Below are 18,056 nucleotides of genomic sequence, written 5' to 3'. Positions count from 1 at the left end.
AGCTTCCTCGTTGTGGATAAAAAAAACTATTTGTCTTTTTTGTCAATAGTTGTTACTAACTGTCCATCAAACGTTTACGCTCCTTGTACCAGGGCAACATAAATTCCAGGCGTAACCGGCCGCCAACCAATTCCGCACCCAAGTTGATCCTCGAAACTAGAAAAAAGCTCGCACGCACAGCTTCTGTTATCCCATTACACGTTGCCCAAATAAACATCTAATTCTTTCCTGCGCACCTCTGCACTTACGCCTGTCCCTGTCCCTCGGATATCCCTCTCTCGTTCCCACTACGCTTTGGGCTTTGAGCATGCCAGCTCCTAGTTTTGCTGGCGATCCCGCGCCGCACAGACGTGTCTCGCGTTGCGCCGGCTCCCCTCAACACGCTACAGGCGTGTTTTTACCGGGACCTTAATGAAAAATTGATGAAAACTCGCATTTAACGATCCCTCTGACGTCACAGGGACGCATTCGGACTGTGTTTTAATTAATTGTGTGCATGGATATCGCTATAATGTAGCATTCACAAGGTGAGTTCAACAGTGCCAATTTCAGGTGTATAAGGTGACTGAAAATTGCTCTTCGGTTGCGCTCTGAATGCGTTACGTCCGTTTATTATTTCCTGTTTCTTGTCTACGGTTGGAGAAAGATTTATTTTGATATTAGCTTTATCTTTTTTCTTTGTTGTATGTATTTTAGATGTAGAAGTTTTGCCTCGATTTTCACTTAAAAAACCTTTTGAGTTTCTTCCAATTGTTTTAATGGCTTAATGATAACATAACATAATTACAGAAATGTAAGTAATGGAAAATTACAGTCAAGTATCTAACTTGTGAAAAGTAAACATAGACTGAAGATTATTACGAGTTTGTTTGTTTTTCCTTATCGATAAAGGTACGAATATGCGAATAAGTTTTGCTCATGAATATAAAGTATTGGTTCCGTTACGTCGGATCCGATGCAAATAATCTAAATAAAGATGCTTTTTTACCGAGTTATTCAATTTCTTCATTGATTTCTACATACGTTACGTTACTTAAGTTAGATCAACATTGATAAATTGTAAAACAATGTAATTTTGTAAACACAATTCAAATTGAAAGATACAATCCCCCAGAGTACATACCTGTACCTCAAAAACCCTTTAAAAACAATTTAAACTGAAGATACATTTTAGAATACCAAACATGCCACCTATTTTTTGCATTATTTAACCGAATAATGAATTAATATCCTGCAAAACTAAAATTTTACATAATTTTTCCGCAAATCTGTAATACTTACAAAATGTGAATGCAAGATTTGTAGATAAGAAAATAAACAAACATTGAGGCTTAAAAATTCCTAGATAAGGATAAAAATAAACAGCCATCGAGGCTTAACAAGATCTCGTAGCAAGTGTTGTTCTACGAACACTACGCCGTAGTCGCTACGGATCTACGGCTATGTATTTTCAATTTTCTTTAAGGCTGTAAACAATTTAAGCTCGCGAAGTTCATGTGAAGCTTAGGATTGGTATTCTTGACATATTTTATTACACATCAAGCTGATATTCTTTCGATAGTAACATATTTAAATTGTCCTAGATCTCTTGCCTAGCCAGAACTATGCAGAGATTAACTATGACGACAAAAAATACTTGAAAGAGATACAAATGAATAATAACTTGCAGGGCAGATATGTACCATCCTAGACTGTATCCCACTTAACATCAGGTGCGATTGTGGTCAAATACCTGCCTTGTTATGCAAAAAAAACCATTCAAAGTTAGATGTTTGTTACTTTATTCAAATGCAGTCATCATCGTCAATCATTCATCTTAATACTCGTAGATGGAAACTGTGATTGTTTATACATGGGCAATTTATTTATGTAACTGAATAATCCAGGGATAAGATTGCATGCTAAAGCTCTGTTATTTGATCGCATGTGATATAATTTATTGCCTTTACTATAATTTTTCGTTGGTTCGTTCGTTTCAGCCGAAAGACGCGACGTCCATTACTGGACAAAGGACTAAAATTTTAACTTTCTCATAAATATCTACTTCAGATCACTAAAAAATTTTATCATCCAACATTTTTTAACTGTTTTGTTAACTTTCGTGTAATACTGTTTTATTACAGCCTCGTTGAGGTTCGTTTCCTTAATTAAAACATTTTGTTAGGCTTCTGGGAAAGCTACTGAATTGCTCATTTCTGGGTAAATTAAAACTGTGTTGGGGTTTCATTTTTTGGAAATTGATATGCCAATATACCTACTTTCAAAATTCAATAAGTCATATTTTAATTGAAATTAAATAATTTTAAGTAGCACATCAGAAGTTTTTTGGCAAATACAAATTATTTTAAACTATTATGTCGTATTTTTACTATAAATTTTGACACATACAACGATATACAACACTATACTATAAATCCCGTGAAGTGATAATTCTATAAATACAAATTAAATGTTTTACAGATTATTGCATGCAAATCTATGATAATTGATAAAAAATAATGACTTTTCATGGGATTTTTTTGTATAAACTATTCGTCTGTCACGTTGAATAAACTAATGTCATTTATTAGTTAGGTATTATGGTATAGCGAACGGTATAATTTTAGATAAATACCTACCTGAAGAATTGAAGGCAATGTAGACCACAACTATTCTCATAATATTATTACCATATTACATATTTACCCGACTGCGCCAGAAGGAGGGTTATTTATTAAGTGCTTACAATATGATCTCCATTTCACGAAAAAGACAATACAGAGTTACGTACCGACATAATTAAAACCTTTCGCTTAATTACTGAAACAATGAACCGTCGAATGCGAACAGACCAATCGAGCCCTGAAAAAAGACATTACAGAACGCTACAATGAAGCTTTTAACGTCTGTTTTTGCCTAAAAAGTTGCGTACATGGGGTTAGGAAGTTTATTAAGCTTAGGGCATATTATTATATTATATCTATAAAAGCGAACGGTCACTGACTGACTCACTCATGTCTTGAATTTTGCATGGGGGTTCCTTTTAGAACGTAGGTGCTTCATAAGACGGGATTTTGCAAAATTCAACGCCTAAGGGGGTAAAACGGGGTCCATGCGAACGAAGTCTAATAAATATAAGTAGGTATCTATCTTTTAATTTTAATAGTTCGTTCGTTCGTTTTCAGCCAAATGACGTCCACTGCTGGACAAAGGCCTCCCCCAAGGTTTTCCACAATAAACGGTCCTGCGCTGCGCAATAAATTTTAATAGTAAATCAATTGATATTGTTGGACAAAAATATCATCATTTATTTGAGTGCTTTTTACACGAACAGAATTATTTTGAAGTCATATAGTTAACAAAATAAACAGCGTACTTAGTAACATTATTTCGTTCACTATATCAAATCCAATATAATAAGAGATCCAATTATCTTTATTTAAATGCAACACTATAAACTTTTTGACCGTTCGTTTTAGCCAATTGACGTTCAATGCTGGACAAAGGAATCTCCCAAGGATTTCCATAACGACCGGTCCCATGCTGCCCGCATCCAGGTTCTTCCAGCGACCTTCACCAGATCGTCGGTCCACCTAGTGAACGTATCTATATTTATAAAAGCGAAAGGTCACTGACTGATTGACTCACTCACTCATCATGAAATCTCAGAAACTACAAGTGCTAGGAGTCTCAAATTTTGCATAGGGGTTCCTTTTAGAACGTAGGTGCTCACTAAGAACGGATTTTACGAAACTCCACCCCTAAGGGGGTAAAACGCGTACGAAGTCGCCGGCGACTGCTAGTTTTTATTTAATAATGTGTCGGGTTTACTTAATCATGTGTAAATCGTCTATCATCACTTGACTTACCATCCTATATTTTAAATTGCGAGGAACGTTTTAACCGCCCACTCTCCATTAGCTTGCCATGTGCAGTGATTTAGAGGCGGCATATTTTATGGGGGGTAATTTTTGTGGCCTGCGGTAGAATGATCAGTTTTCGTTGGTTGTTCTATGGATTACTCATTTTTTTAAAATCCCTAGATAGCTGATGGATACAAGGCGTATCTATACTAACATTATAAAGCTGCAGAGTTTGTTTGAACGCACTAATATCAGGAACTACTGGTCCGATTTAAGAAAATCTTTTGGTTTTGCATAGCCCATTTATCGAAGAAAGCTTTAAGCCATATTAAACACACTACAGCCAATAGGAGCGGAGCAATAAAGAACAATATTGGAAAAAATGGGAAATATTATTTAAACTATCGTCAGGTGTACGAATTTGGCGGGCACAGCTAGTACTCTAATATTGTTAGACACAGTCATGTTAATGTAAAAAACATAATTATTATGATTGCCAATGTAACTTAACTCTTGGTTTTTTGATTCATATTCCTAGGTGATATGAGTAAGGCAAGGTTGTAATACAAACCCAATTAATTTAATGAAACCCTATTTAGACAAATCATACCTAATAGTGAAATTACATTACACGGCTTCTTCAATAATAATTCATATTTCCCTGTTTGGCAACATAAAGGAAAACATGAATTGAACAATGAACTGACATGAAATATTTTAGTACCGGGATAGATTAAGTCTGAAAACGTAAAGACACTTTCATTGTCAATTTGCTTAAGTGATAAAAATGCTGTAACTTTTTATAATTTGAGGTAACATCTGCAGATAAAAAATTAAAATAACTGTAGTAGATTAAGAAATCTGTCGCTTCTGACAAACGTATGCTCTGTGCACAAAGAAATATGGTTTATATTAGGTTTGCAGAATCTGCGACTCTCCCGTGGATACTGTATAGATGGAGACAAGTGAAGGCGGTATCTCTGGAGGTTTTATGCCCGTCACGCCCGAAGCAAGCTATAAAGCGGTTCTCCCTGGAAATTGAAAGTGACTTTAGCTGTAAAGCGTACAGAGCGAATGGTTGGGAGCGCTTGAAGATATCAATTTCGGCTTGAAGCTGCTTTTATGCTTATTTACGCGTCGCGTGAAGTGTGCCGAGGAGATTGATGTTTGTGTTTCGCTAAAAGAATTCGATGGTGAGCATGAATGGCTGGGTTTATATTTTGAATTCTGGGATATAAAATATTCAAGCTTTGAACAGAACAAATTTTATTGCGAATAGCAGCTGTTATTCTACTCAGTTGTTGGCACCATACAAAGTGTTCTAAACGCTACAAAGACGTGTGATGTTTATTGACCCAGTCTCCGGGTTTGAAAGAATGAATAAAAGTAGGTAGATATGTATAAACAGCTAATCAAATTATTTAGTATAGAACTTTTCAGAAAAGGTACCTTTTATGAAAAGTGCCTTCAAGTGACGAAAGTTCATATTCCTAGGTTAAGGAAAATTATAAATGACTTAAGTATTGCCTAATCTGAAATTGCAACTTTCAGTCAAGTCTAAAAATAACCGTTTTTTCATACAAAAAGAAGATAAACTAACTGAATCTGTGTGCAGAAATACGCGTTTTGTTCGGTTGCACGATTTGCATGCGGACCGGGGTGTTTACTTAGTATCGCTAGATGATTCGGAAACGCTCGAGCTGAATACTCCGGTTTTTGAACGATTTAAAAAATATTTTTTGAAAATACAAACTATGTTTCTGAGAAATCAATGGGTTAGAATGGTGGTGACTTATTTTATTTCAATTTAAAGTTACTAACTCATTTTATGCAACTCAAAGTATATTGTATGTGACTAGCGTAGCGAAGCGATCACGATCCTGAACTGAATATCAGCTTTTAAGTTCTAATTATTAATTTTATGGTAGGTAGGTACCTACTTACCTACTTACATGAAATCACATTCCTGCACATAACTGTGTTAGAGTTAAATGAAGCTATGGTAAGAAAACAATATCTATCTAAGTCGTAGCAGTAAAGTATATTGAAGGCAAAATGACATATTCGGGCATCAAAATTAATTCAAAAACCACTTTCCCCTTCAATTCTAACCGCTAATTACCCAGTAATAGCGTTGCTTTTTCATCAAACGTCACCTGTTTTTTCAGGCAAAGGAATCACCCGCAGCATATACGCTCCCAGAAATAGATTCAAAATGGGTCATAGTACGCTGTCACCGACTGCGGTCGATCAGTGGAATTGATTTTAATGAGTCCAAAATTATACATAGAATTAATTATATCCCACCTTATGCAGGTGTGCGACGGAAATCCTAATAAAATTTATTTTGAAGTGATATACACGTGGTAATAAATTAGTAACAATATTTTGTTAAAAAAAATTATGAGTACAAGAAAGTCGTGATATTGTTATGTATTTTAATGGAACAAGTATACCATATCCAAATAAGTAATACGGAAAAATGGAAAAGCTAATTTCTGTTTCATTCATGCTTGCAAAAAAATTATCAAACTTTCCACTTTTTTCAAATTTGTCTTTAGTCCCCTTATACAAAGTAACATTTAGGAGAGATTTGATTGCGTAAATTGCTATGTTATTTTTTTTAAATGAAGAAATTAGAGTAGTTGTTTAAAAAAACATAAATCAAAAAAAGTATGTGACTTTCTGAATGTTCTCTCCAAACATTACATCGTGCTCATAATGTATGAGTAACACTTTTTATCTTTAAAACGCCCGCCAATGTTTCGGTGTCAGTATGCCGAAGGCGCAAGGCCGCCGAAGTCAACGTTTTATGAAACTTTTTGCTCATGTTGATATTTTTATCTGACCACGATAAGCAAGAAAGTGTACGCAGCTGAGTTACGTACTGGCACCGTTTTATTGAATAAAAAAGTGTGAATTAATACAGGGTGTTAGGTAAATGGGTATATGAGCCGACACTAGCCCATGTTAACATGGGCATATAAATGGTATAGTGAAGTCAGAAAATTGATATCTTCATTTTATTTATTTTAATTTTCATACAAATCGGATTTTATAAAATTTATTTTGTATGAAAATTAAAAAAAATACCCCTCACGCGATCTGCGGAGGGAAGGCGCTACTGCGTGAAGCCGTGCCGTGCCCTTCCCGCGGGAATAAAAAAAAAATAAATACCTATTCGCATTTTCCCTAAAATAGCTTATCATTATTACCGTTACATACTATCGAGTCACATTTTTGGAATCTGGATAAAATTACCCGTCTTCTGGTGTAACTTTTAAGGCTAACAAATATATATTTTAGGTACAAAACTTACGTGAAAGAAAAAGATTCGTCATTTTTGTCACTTTTTGTGATGGCACTTGATTCACCTTCAAAATTAAAAGCAATGTTATATATTAACACTTATTTCCAAAGTTAATCACATTATACACGTTTTTTATAAAGAAAAACACACTTTCAAAGCATCTAAACGATAAAAAACATCCATCTTTATCACTACCCAGACGGGCGACGCGGAGCGCGTCATCTTCAAACACAGACTAAGAAAAATTTGGTTGAAAAGCAACCATAGTGCCTTAAGCATTATTACTTTCGTGCGAAAGAAACAGAACTATATTTTTTAAATGACAGGGTCCCGAACTTGGACAAGTGATTTGCGGCGGGAGCCGCCGCAGATCACTTTAGAGCTTCGTGACGTACGTGGGCTCCCGCCGAAGATCGCTTGAGAGGATATGATGATATCAAATTTCTGACTTCACCATACCATTTATATGCCCATGTTAACATGGGCTAGTGTCGGCTCATATACCCATTTACCTAACACCCTGTATAGCTATCGTCAGTGAAGTGCTGACAGTGCGCAAGTCAAAAATGTGCATTTTACAGGTGATTGGTCGGAAAAATGCAAGAGGTCTTTCTACATTCAATGACATCAAAATGTTAAAACCGCCAAAAAATTACTTTCGCGCTGTTAGAACTTTACTGAAGTTATGTTTTGTGCAGGACAAATCCTAGTGCCTCTCGGAGAGAGAGTCGTCTTGAGGCATTGGACACCAAATGTCCTGATGATGATGACGAGGGTGACCTATGTATAAAGATTCCAATAACAAGAGATAGATATTTTATACCACATTAAAAAAATATATGGTATTTTTACTAGGTCAGTATTAGGATTTTTTTAAAGATAATTCGTAACTTGTTATTTCACAAATTACTAATACCGTTAGCCACTCGTACTAAGCTAAATAAATGTGCTTGTGTCACGAGTGAGCTCACCACAATAGTCGAGCGGCGGCGAGGACCGAACCCGCGTTCCCCGATCACGAGTCGGCCAGTCCGACCCTTTTACCGTTCGGCTATAGATTTTATATTTCTGCAACAGACAAAGAGCTCTATATCAGAAGTAGTTTGCTATGAATTTTCAGTTATCTATGTACCAATAAATCCAAGCAAGTAAATCTACGCGGAAATAAATTCTCAATATGACTCACCAGTGGAAATTGGAGCTTGCGATTTCACGAAATGGGCAACCGGTACCAAATTGCTTGAATACTCGTATCTGAAATTAGAAGAAATCTTTGAATACAGCTATTTAAAAATATAAATTTTCCCGTAAATCTGAAACTGAAACTATCAAAGATTTTATTGCCTGCAAAATGTTTAAGTTTCATAAGCCAACACCAGTTGAATATAACGAATTCATGAACCACTTCGCCGAATGAATGGTCGGCGTAACGGTGCCAAGGCGCTTTGTAAGACAGAAAACTTTGTGTTTTAATTTTCTTACTATTTGCCAGGTACTTCGTTTTTTGTGACGCCTACTTATTTTAGTAGGGCTAAATTACTTTCACTGGGAAGATGCGTCTGAAAATCTAAGAGCCAAAACACACGATGCGTTGCGGCGCCGCACCACCAAGATTTCGCCGTATCGCGCGACGCGGCGCCGCACCGCTCGTGTGCCCGCCACAGTTATTTCTATGTAAGACGACGCAGCGATACAGCTCCGCCGCCGTATTATCGGTACATATTTATAAAAGATATAAATAAACATTTCTTTCTTCTTCTAATATTATTTTTCTCTTATTTTCTTTAGGTTTCTGAAATGGAAATCTCGACAACCACACTCTAACGCCCGTATTCACAAACATTACTATGTTTATGAATACGGACACACAAACCAATCACAGAGCTCTATTCAACGCTGTGCGTTCGATCTGCTGCTTCACGCATCGTTTGTGAATATGGGCGTAAGAGTGTGGTTGTGTCGAGATTTCCATTCCAGAAACTAAAAGAAAATAAAAGAAAAAATAATATTAGAACAAGAAAGAAATTTATATTTATTTTATAAATATGTACCGATAAGACCAATATTCATGTGTACAGTTGACAGCATATCAGACTTTAATACATTGTTGTTGGAAAACCACACTTATTACCACCACACAAGAAACCAGTGATAGCTTGAAGTGCCTCATCTGAGCCTTCAGTAAATAAATAGAGTTTTTCATATAAGGAAATCTCATAAGTCGATTATTGACTGGCTGATCAGTGGAGTGCTAATAACAAGCCTCCCGCGGGCTCTCGTAATCAACATCAATACTTATTGGGAAATTAATGAAATATTTTTGCATTATATTTGTGAGATACCATATTTCTTTCAGTTGACAACATAAAACGGTAGAGGACGTGTGTCCCGTTGGGGAGACAAAAGGATTTTTCAAGTCCTAATGTATTGCCTAGGCTAAGGGAGATATAACGGAACCCATAAGGAACTCAAATCCTGGACTTTTTACGTAGCAGGCGACTAAAATCACTGAGCTTTCACTCATCTCAGTAAAATTATTATGTATTCATAACGTTGTAACGTAAAATGGCAGTTATTTTTGTCTAAAGACTATAAACCAACAGAGAAGAACAACAGACCTAGCTAAACACCTACTCAATAGCAACATCAATTATCATAAACAAACAAATTACTAATCATAGACAAACCTAAAGAGGATTTAGGACGCTATTTGGATCAAATATGTAATTGCTCAATAATGAATAATAAATAAATAAATAATATAATAAATAATTAAAATTCATCATTCATTACGTCACCAAAATAATATCGGACTTACGACATTTTAATATGATTAATAGTGGTAAAAGTGGTTAATGGCAACCCTATTAGCCTGGAGCCCGTCTGGAATTAAATTATTTCCCGCCCACAACACGGCAAGGCTTTTACTATTGACAGAATGATGACGTGGATCGACGGCTAAATGATTTGGACTGTACCAACTAGTGTTCAGCACTGAAGCATTATTCCCAATAACCACGGTTTTAAACTTTTTAACAAATTATCAGAATACATTTGCCCGCGGCTTCACTCGCCTTATTTTCGGTCTGTCACAGAATGCTTTGATGTCAGATGCCAAGAGGTCGACTTGATGTGGCCGAACATTAACAACAAATGAATGTCGATATATTTTTTTTAAATTCCAGCTAGCGCTAACTTGTTACAATTAGGCCTAAAGCAAATTATTTTAAAAAATAAACTTTATTTCTGTACCTAAGCAACTTCACAGAATCAAAATTAACGAGTGAAGGCTCGAATTTAAAGTATGTTACGTAGGTAATTAACTTATGAAAAATTTTCAAACGAATACATTCTTTGCAAGTCACATATCGTAACTACCTTGCGTATAGAACTGTAAGTTACCTATTTACAACAACAAGTTACAAGGTAGAGTTTAAAGGCGGTGTGAGATATTTAGGCTGAGTTGCACCACCTAACTTTAACGGTAACTACGACGATAACTGTGTGCTTACCATGAGTTTACGTTAGGTATGCTCGCTAGCGACTACGTAAAAAAATGACATTAAATGTATGACATATTGTGCAGCGCCCCGTAGCGGCTACTTTCAAGAAATAAAATCTTCATAGATTTTTTTGACGTACTCGCTAGCGAGCACACCTAACGTGAACTCAGGGTAAGCACACTGGTGCATTTTCTATGGAGTTTGACAGCTTTTTGACGTTTGTCAAAGTCAAAGAATATGGTGCAACTCAGCCTTAAAGTTCGTGGAACATTGTCATTTAACTAAGCGAGAAGATATCGAGCTTAGATTTTAAAGATTTAATTGGTGCCTAATTGTTTCACGCGTTTGGGAAATCTGTATTACATAGCATAGGTATTTATACATAGGTATTTACGAGTGTACGTACTACAATAATATTAATAAGGTATTGTTTGATTCGCAAATTACTTTACCGCAAACCAGTGAATTTAGGAAGGCAGGGATCTGTTTATGATTGACGTTGCCACTATTTTGATAGGGCTACCTTCGTCAGTAGAACTTTGATCAGGGGGTAAAGCCGAATTTTAAATGAATGCCGATCTGTTTCATACAGTTTCCTGGAATCCATTAAACAATTTTGGACTTTGAACACTCTGAATTAATATTTGGTGATACATTATGTTACTCAGTTAAATATTAGGTACATGAATGTGAAAGCGGAAGTACGAGGGTGGTCTGAAAAGTTTCCGACCTAACATAGATACAAGATTTTTTTTCTTAAAATTTATTTTTATTTTTCTACATAGTCTCATCCACAGTAATTAGTCGGCGCCAAAACTCGGATTTATTGCGCCTAAACTGCGCCAACAGAGCATTGGAAATGTTCGTTTGAACACGTCGTTGGTCTGGCGTTAGCAAACGCGGCACCCAACGCGCGGACAGCTTTCTCATGCCTAAATCTTGATTTAATATGTGACAAACACGTTCTTTGGACATTTTCATTGCCTCTGCTATCTCTCTCACTTTAATTCGGCGGTCGTCTAACACCATTTGGTGAACTTTAGCGATGTTATCGTCAGTAGTTACAGTTTTTGGACGTCCCGAACGTTCATCATCTCCCAAGCTCTTACGGCCACGTTTAAATTCGGCTGCCCAAAATTTTACTGTGGTAAATGACGGTGAAGAGTCCCCGTACACAGAATCTAACTCATCTTTGATTTGCGTAGGGGTATTCCCTTTCAAAAACAAATATTTTATGACAGATCGATACTCGATTTTTTCCATTTTCACAAAAATACTCACATCGACTCACTCAAACGACTTTCAAATAAAAACCGCGCGTCAAAAATGGCTGAAATTTTGAAGTGTTGCTGTCAAAAGATGCACAATTACATTCCCTGACTTTAATTGATGTATGCTGCCATCTTCACGTTGAGGTCGGAAACTTTTCAGACCACCCTCGTACTTGTACCAAATTTTGGTAAAGTGAAAGATACATTATACAGGGTGTTAGGTAAATGGGTATATGAGCCGACACTAGCCCATGTTAACATGGGCATATAAATGGTATGGTGAAGTCAGAAATTTGATATCATCGTTTTAATTTTTTTAATTTTCATACAAAATAAATTTTATAAAATACGATTTGTATGAAAAATAAAATAATAAAAATGAAGATATCAATTTTCTGACTTCACCATACCATTTATATGACCATGTTAACATGGGCTAGTGTCGGCTCATATACCCATTTACCTAACACCCTGTATAGAATATAAATCGTTAGAAAATAAGGCATAAAATTTAAAAAATATTGTATCCTACATAGACTTCTTTTAAGTTAAATTAAAAAGTACTTACTTACGCTTAGGAAGTAAAAGACAATATTGTTTAAGAATAAATTAGATTTTTTTTATCCAAGTTTTTGTGACGCGTAATTTTGATAAAGATTACAATCCACAGACTGTTGTCTGTCTGTGGTTACGTTCACGATTATGTTTTTTTAAGTATGTTAGATAAAGATCTAAAATACATACATATTATAAAGGTTAAGACCGTATTACTAAATTGACTGCGCAGTCATTAAACTGGCTGGCATCGCGGAACAACTTCTAAATATCTAAACTGCTTATCAAGTCCGACAATTAACATTTTAAAGAGACCAGAGAGAGACCACGCGGGCCCCAAGAACAGTTTGGGAACATTGTGAATTATTAAAACTTCATTAGACGGTAGTGTTTCGAGATATCGATAAAATTATATCGACAGAGCAACTTTATTAAATGGTTGTGATGGTTTTGTAGGCATTGCGTTAATGCATTGGTTTATGAATTGTGTGAGACTTTCGCCCGTATTCACAAACGCTGCTTGCTTAAGTGAAGCAGCAAATCGAACGCATAGCGTTGAATAGAGCTCTGTGATTGGTTAGTGTTAGTGTTACCACTGAACCGATTTTGATGAAATTTTGCACAGAGTTAGTTTGAGTCCCGGGAAAGGACATAGAATAGTTTTATTCCCGATTTTTGAAACAGGGACGCTCGCGATAAAGTTTTTCAGTGACAGGCAAAATTCCACGCGGGCGAAGCCGCGGGCGGAAAGCTAGTAATAAATAAATTAAAAATATATCCTTGGAAATTAAAATTTTACATTGCGCCATCTAGTCCCAAAGTAAGCAAAAATTACCTAACGATGATTTTGTTACATAAAATGGCATATCCACCCAAAATAGCATTTTAAAGTGGTTCTAATGTATGCCATTTTAGATCAAACTTGTACTGTACCAAAACAATTTGGATTGAAGCTAGTTTAGAGTAGGACAGTTAAAAACTAACCTTCGATAAGTTTAAAACGATGACTTCAAGTCTTGAATAATTCTTAAAATATTTATAAAATTATCGATACTTTCCTCCCATCACTATTTCAAGATCGCAAACCGAAATTCATCGTTCTTACTTGCTCCGTGGCTTAATGGATGATAAAGTTTATTTATAAATGTAAGAGGCTTACATGAAGTTAGTAGATGAAACAACTAAGGCTGTTCATTAAAGATAGTTTCCCTTTAATAAAATTGTTGCCGCCATATTTAGATCTTTGCGCGTTTGAAATATGGTTCAAAATTAACAATATTTTGATAAAATACAAAAGCAGTTAATAAAGTGTAAGAACTGTGTATTAAGTAAGAAAACGGTGTCCAATAACTGAAAAGTTTTTTTTACTCGACATTAATAGATTAATTTGGATAACTACTAGTTATTAGTTTTTTTGTCCTAGTTATTTGTTAAAACTTAAGCAAACATTTATAGCAAGAAAATTAATTTCTTTCACCTATCCTTATAAATTCGCTTTTTTTTACTATAATAAGTGTATATTTGACCACCACATAATTTATCTAAAAATACTAATGATTTAAAAACAGATGTGTTGTTCAGTTTTAGTCGTCATTTTATACTTTCATCGAATAACTACGTTTACTTTTTCTTTCTTTCAAATATTATACACTATTCTATGGAATCTTCTTCAAAGACATGAAGTTTCATATCTGACGACTGCATCTTCAATTTATTTACATCACTTACATACTTGCCTTAGGCGGAAAAAATGTTAGCCAAAATTGCATGCCTAATATTTTTTATCTGGCTTGTCCGTACTAGAAACCGTGTTACAAAAATAAACATCTTCAGTTACGTAACTTCCATAACACTAAAGAACCTTTGCAACATCTCTATCGAATGCATTACTATAGCAAGAACGGTAACCCCGAATTTACAGCCGCCATAAAACAATAATATAATCGAATCGCGCTCACCCCGAGGCGGTTAAAAACAAGAACTTGCCGCGAGTTTACCGTGCCCCTGTTTACTTTGGGGGAGATCGGTCTCGTTCACGGGAAGTAGGAGAAATTATTCGTTCAAATTGACATTTAAAAATTACATTTAAATCGGTATAATTACTTTAACGATCGGCAAAGGTTAAACTAGGTAAGGTTTTCCCCGCAAAAAAAAAAAAAAAAGGTATTAATAAAGTTTCTGAAAAACAGAATTGGGTATGTTTCATACATTATTGTTTCAGGGAAATGTAGTGACATTAAATATGTACACCTATTTTCTTGTAAAGTAAAAAAGTAGCTGACTAACTTATTTACATTAATTTCATCATAATCATCATTTCAGCCACAGGGCGTCCACTGCTGAACATAGGCCTCTTCCAATGACTTTCACATCGCACGGTTGGTAGCGGCCTTAATAGTATTTAGGTACATTTAATTTGAGAATAATATTTTATTTGTTAGGACGGTAATTTTACAAAGCCAACCCGTGTATAAGTTCCCTTGAATAATTTACCAGACCTCTAAATAGAACACTTTCGCTCCCACGCTTCTCGAAATTTCTTTCCCAACAGCACAAATGTTAATAATTCAGGTAAACTTCCACAAAGCCAGGAAAACTTGAAGTTCTTAAGACAATAACAGACCAACTTATGTTCTTGTCAACAAAATAAGGCCAGCGCTCGAAATGAGGGGAAAACGGGATCAAAACTTATTATGGGAAGTAGGACGCCATTATGTGGGGCAGTCGCTAAAAGAATTTGCTCATTATTTGCTGTGCTGGTCTAGTCTACAATCTAAATAAAATAACGTTATTGTATTGTCTAGATGTCCAGTAACGTTATTTTAAAAGGAATGCTATTTGAGTAAGAGAAAACAAAACAGTTATGAACCTAGTAAACATAAGAGTTAGGTTTACATTAGGTATAGCTCCATTTACTGATACTACTGTTTCAGCAGATGTAGGTCTCTTATAAAAATACACTCAATTAGAGATTAAACTGTCTACCTATGTTCAGTTGGTTACATTATGTTGGTTGGTAAGTTCACTTTGCGATTAAAGATAAAAGTAACTCAAATCAATGTTTTAACGCAGTCTGCATTTCTATACTAATATTATAAAGCTGAAGATTTTTGTTTGTTTACTTGAACGCGCTAATCTCCGGAACTATTGGTCCGATTTGAAAAATTATTTCAGTGTTAGATAGCCCATTTATCGAGGAAGGCTACAGGCTATACAACATCACGCTACAATCAATAGGAGAAGAGAAATAATGAAAAATGTTGTGAAAACGGGTTTTCACGCGTACGAAATCGCGGGCACAGCTAGTAATTTAATAAGGCTGGGTTGCACTATCTTACTTTGACCGTAACAAACGTCAAAAATATTTTAAACTCCATACAAAAATCACTGGCTATCCTTAGTTACGGTTAAAGTTTGGTGGTGCAACTCAACCTGTCACAGATTGTACAATAATTGCAATGTCGAAATGTCGGATCAAATTATTGTATTTTGTTCTTAAAAAATATTTTTATTATTCCACTCTCATATAACTTTTCAAATCGACATCACAATTGCAAGTACACAGCACTCGACAATAGCGCTTTCATAATTGGTTTGCTTTAATCATGTAGCAAGTCTTACTCGGACTATTTTCTTTCGAGTCACGACCCGATCGTTCTAACGTGGAATTGAGCGTTCACTGTAAAACGTATTGAAGTCTGATTACGCTTATTGCTTTGAGAATGGCCCCGATTGCGTGATTTCATTGAAACTTCACTTTACTTCGGCAGTTTTGTTCGCCGTTATTCGGTATTGGTTTATGAAAATTTCGTTGGGTGTTGCCGCGATACGGCTCGGGTTTGCATTTAAAAAGGCTTTTGTGGGCTATTTCTTATGTATTTACCGAATTTGCGATTGTTTTGTATTGAAAATAGATTCTTTACCGAAGATTTCACGGCAAATCTCTTTCGACTGTGGATTCTAAATGGGAGTTGTAAAAGACTATTTACCATTAATGTGTCTACATCGAACTCATTCTAAACAAAATTCGTCTGAATCGATAGTTCTTCTCTTCCCTTTCAGAATTGTAACTATCAAATTCTGATCAATAAGCTTAATAATTTGATTAAAATGTCCACATTTAACAGCTACAATGTAAAGTAGACAGACAGAATTGGTAATCCCGTCCATACCTCCGAATGGTCCGTGCAACGCCCACGGAATATTCCTTGGCAGATTAAATTTGGGCCACGTTTCCCTATGATGTCAGCACTTTATACCCTTTGAAATATTGGCAAAATATTGGCAAGAAGTGACTGCCGCCCTTCGGACGTGGGGAGCGACCGGAATATTTATGATACTCAGCTTGAGAAATTCTCAAGATAAATGTTTAAAAATGTTGATAGAAGTTAGTGCTTCGGTTGAATTTTTAAAATTGAGACATTGATATTTTATTTTATAATAAAGAAACGAACTCTCTGTCTGTCAAAAGTTTTCCCTTTGCTATTTATAAGATGCTTTTTTTAATAAAGAAAATCTTTAGAAAACAATTACTCTTGTCTAAAATTGTTCTATCGACACAAAAATTAAAAAAAAAAAGATTTAATCAATGGTCTCTCATTTTAGAAAAAGTCACTATTTCAGAAAGCTCAATGTATACACTATGGAAAGGTTTGTGCTCGGTTTTTTTCGAAATCCAATTAGAAATCATAAGTGCCACTTGTGGTCTAAACTGAATAAATATTTTTGATTTTGATTTTGAAATAAGTACATTCGTAAACAAACTAAAGTAGCTGACATTTACATGAATAATATTCTATTCTATTCTATTCTATACATATCTCGACCGATTAGCAAGCTAAAATGGCAACGGGCTAGCTATTACACATAGGTCATTATAACGGGTTGTTCAGTTACATTATTTTCTATTATTTATTAGGTTGTGGGTTACACTTTGTAACTGCACAGCCATGGAATGGAGGCTTAATTCTGTTGTACTGTACTTATTGCTCACTGCAGGCAGTTAGGCTGCATTAAGCAACAACGGACTAAATTGAACAGCCAGCTCAGTTACAAAGATTTTAAATCAAATCAATCAAATCAAATAATATATTTTGCGAAAATGGGTTTACATCAATAGGTGTTACAATTTTTCAAGTAGGTATCTCCATCTTCCACCTTTATGCATGCAAAATTATTACTGTAATTGTCATTTAAGCAACATCATCTGTACTTGTATTTGTTAATCAATAAAAAATCAATATACTGTTAGTTTTAGTAGAAGTTGGCAGGTTAAACCAGACTTCAGAAATAATAAATGAGTGACCAAAATTAGTTATCAAAATTTAAGTTTAGTGATTGAGCAAATTGCATCCTGTTATCGTTTTCATGAACTTTGATTTGTCAAATGAACATTATTTTAACTGAATTGTTTATTTCAAAAATACAAGTATTCTCTTTCACATTACTAGTACTACATAAGTACTAACCTATTTACCCTTTTTTTAACTAAATGACCAGCCAAAAACATTTTATTTTATACGTTTTTTTAGTTTTCCCGCCTTTTCATTTGAATCTACGTTCTGTGGCTCATCTA

General features: G+C 35.1%; 1 protein-coding gene across 1 annotated transcript in view; it reads left to right on the top strand.

The window, feature by feature from the left end:
- Window positions 1–334: 334 nt before the first annotated feature.
- LOC135076344 (spondin-2) overlaps window positions 335–18,056 on the top strand; it is a 51,708-nt gene continuing 33,986 nt past the window's right edge. Inside the window, exon 1 of the mRNA XM_063970836.1 lies at window positions 335–527. The gene's annotated coding sequence lies outside the window, so the exon portion shown is untranslated. The remainder of the gene's footprint in view (window positions 528–18,056) is intronic.

This window comes from Ostrinia nubilalis, chromosome 11, assembly GCF_963855985.1.
Source record: "Ostrinia nubilalis chromosome 11, ilOstNubi1.1, whole genome shotgun sequence".
In the NCBI taxonomy this organism is placed as follows: domain Eukaryota; kingdom Metazoa; phylum Arthropoda; class Insecta; order Lepidoptera; family Crambidae; genus Ostrinia; species Ostrinia nubilalis.
The sequence above is the reverse complement of the archived record's forward strand: the minus strand, read 5'-3'. Positions and strand labels throughout refer to the sequence as shown.